The sequence below is a fragment of the Octodon degus genome, unplaced genomic scaffold (assembly GCF_000260255.1).
Source record: "Octodon degus isolate 3935 unplaced genomic scaffold, OctDeg1.0 scaffold00037, whole genome shotgun sequence".
In the NCBI taxonomy this organism is placed as follows: domain Eukaryota; kingdom Metazoa; phylum Chordata; class Mammalia; order Rodentia; family Octodontidae; genus Octodon; species Octodon degus.
This window is the reverse complement of record NW_004524613.1, coordinates 2,176,209-2,179,540: the sequence shown is the minus strand read 5'-3', so window position 1 is coordinate 2,179,540 and position 3,332 is coordinate 2,176,209.

Below are 3,332 nucleotides of genomic sequence, written 5' to 3'. Positions count from 1 at the left end.
CTGGCATGTGGTGCTGGGGGATTGAACTGCGGTCCCTTGTGCTTTGCTGAGCTTGTTCTAAGTAGGTGCTTTAGACCACTGAGCCATCTCACCAGCCCCTTCCTTTCCTTTTGAAAGAAGTTTTCACTAAGTTGTCCAGGTTGGGCTGTAACTCGCAATCCTCCTACTTCCACCTGCCAGACAGCCTGCTGGGGTTACCAGCGCACACCATTGTGCCCTGCTCCTTTTTTAATGTGCTGCCCATGGAGCCCAGGGTAGCACTCAACTACAGAGCCACTCTTCCAGTCTCTCACTCCCAGGGTGTCTCGTGAGCCCTTGGGACAAGCTTTGAGATGCTTGGCACCTTGCTCAGCTTCTCCACACATGCACATGTGAGTACACACACTCATACTCAGGCCCTTGGAGGAAAGTTGGTTTCATTTCAGTCCAGAAAATGATCAGTGTTCCCAGATGCTGGTTTCAATCTTGCACATTTTTAAGACCAGACAAGGAGTTCAGTAAAGACTGCCTGTTTATGCTGTAGCCAAGAGGGCGTTTCTCCGGCCCTCTCCTGGGTCCTATGAATTGGGCCGGCGTTTTCCTCCCAACCCCTTACCCAGGTGAGCTCTGGGCAACAGTTCACTGCTAGTGGCTGGGCAGCTGGGTGCAGGCTCTTTATGAACCTGTGTTCCCAGGCTAGGCTCACACTGACGCTCTCCTGGAACCTTTCTTGGATCCCTGGTACTACTGGGTTCCCTGCTCTCCTGGTGGCTGAGTTTCCATCTCTAACCTGGAGCTGGTGCTGCTCCCACTGGAGAATGAAGCAAGTCTCAGGGGCTGAGCAGGACCGCTGAGAAGTGGGAATGCCTTTCCTTTCCTTTCTGATTTTTTCCCCTGTCATTTGCTTTTTGGTTTTGCTATGGTAGGGATGGAACCCAGGACTTTACACACGCTAGGCAAGTGCTTTACCATGGTGTTACGTGTTTAAACCAGTTCATTTCATTTTGAGACGGGGTCTTGCTAAATTGCCCAGGCTGGCCTTGAATTCTCCTGCGTCAGTCTCTTAATAGCTGGGATTACAGGTGTGCCACCATACCTAGCTTTTTCTTTTTGTAAGACTATGTGTTGCTCTGTTGCTGGGGCTGCCCTTGAACCCCTGGGCTCAAAGGATCATGTGCCCTAGCCCCTGGAGCAGCTGACCACAGGCGTTCACACCGCGCCTAGCTGGCCCTGTCTTTCCTTATGGTTCTGTCACTGTGCCTCTCTGCCTTCCTCCAGGTCCCTGGGCCAATGGCTCACGTGCACTAACTGCTCTCAGCAGCGGGCAGGGATCCAGGTGTTAGCCTAAGAGCGTGAGTGCAGGAAGGCTGGGATCGCAGCTGTCCTTGCAGCACTGTCACGTGGAGCCTGTGCAGGGCCTGGCACCAGGAGGCACTCAGTGAAGGCACTCACTGAGAAACAAACAGCCCATGGAGTGGGCAGTACTGTCTTGTCCTCTTGACAGCTGTGGCCCTGAATCCTAGAGCAGTTGAGTGACTTCCTCTGGATCACACTGCAAGGAGGCCACAGGGCAGCCGGGAGGTCCACCTCCTGCCGCGGGGGCTGCACTCGGGGCTACACAGCAGCTCCGAGCTGTCCCTGTTGACGCGCATTCCCGTCAGACATGTCCCTCCCTGCCCCTCCCTGCGCTTTGGCCTTGGAGGCTCCAGGGCGGGCCTGTCCCGTGCCACGTGACCCACCCTGGCCCCACCGCCCGCAGCTGCTCCCCAGATGTGCCCACACTGCATCCTTGCAGCCGACAGGCCGGCGCCTCCGGGCTGGGACCGCGGGGCTGTGGGGCTGCAGGGGAGAGGCCTTTGGCTCCAGCTGCCCCCGCCCCCGTAACTGGAGACCACAGTACCGCTCCCCTAGCCCAGGCCCAGCCAGCACTGCCTCGTGCTGAGACTCAAACCCAAACTCCTCTTTGCCTGTGGCCCCTTGGTGGGCACCAGGCCAGCTGTTCCTGCCTTGCCCTCTTACCAGCTGCTTGGCCTCCTTAACGGACTCTGGGTCCTGCCTCAGGGCCCTTGCCCTTGCTGTTCCTCCTGCCTGAACCACTTATCAATCTTGTCTTTATAAGACTTCATTCCCTGCCCTTCCCTTCTTCCTTCCCTCTTCCTTAGTCCCTCCCCGACCACTGAGCTGTATCCCCAGGCCCTTTTTAACTTTTTAGACAGGGCCTCACCAAATTCCCCAAGCAGTACTTGAACTCTTATCCTGTGCCTCAGTTTCATGAAGAGCTGGGACTACAGGCATGTGCCATGGTGTCCTGCTAGACTTCATCCTTCAAGTCTCAGATCAAATCCCCTCTTCAGTGCTTTCTCAACCCAATCGGCTATTATCTTTCAAATTCTGCTGGTTTATTCATTATATTTATTACCATCTGAAGTCATTTTTGTTTTCTGACATTTTGGCCATTCCCTGTCCCACTCCTTCTTTTCCTCCCCAGGTCGTGAGCTCCAAGAAAGCAGGGCCATGGTTCCTTTGGTCACCTCTTTGTCCCAGAACGGAAGGTGAAGCTACTTGCTTAAGGTCGCAAGGCATAGTACTTGGAACAGAGCCATAGTTAGGGAAGTACAGTTAAACAAAGGTCCTTAGTTTCCTCATGTGCAAAATGGGGAAAGAATTTGAACTCAACCACCATTAGGACACTGCAGTATTTGGTACTCAGAAATGCCAGTCAATGGGCTGGTGAGATGGCTCAGTGGTCTAAAGCACCTACTCAGAACAAGCTAAGCTTAAGCAAAGCACAGGTCCACGGTTCAATCCCCCAGCACCACATGCCAGTCTGCCCCACCCCCTGGTGGGCTGAGCTGGTCACACACACACTAAATAAATAAATAAAAGAAATGCCAGTCAGGATAGGCAGTTTTTTTTTTTTTTTCCTTTGGAGGTTGGAGGCCTCCTTTTTCCACCCCTTAAACCCAGCAAGAGCTGCGGAGGGTCACACAGGGCTCAGAGAGCGTGACTCACTGACTCTGGTAGGCTATGGAAGCTCTGCAAGCTCGCCCACACTGGGGGTCTCAGTGTCCCCATTTGCAATGTAGGAGCTATCGCCAGACCCCAGCCTAAGGTTTCCTGTCTGGTTTCTGGGTTGTTTTAGGCAGTGTGGGCCCCAGGCCTAGAGCCGCCTTTGCCTCTCTATCCTGTTTTCCAAAGCAGCCCCAGGACAATGGGTAGGAGGCTGGAGCCTGGCAGTCAGGCCAGGCCCCACCCTGGGTCCGTGCAGACCAGACAGGTGGGTGGGGATTCCCAGGGCTCACAGAGGGCCCTGCCACCCTCCTACTGATACAGGGAGAAAAACTGGTCTCGGG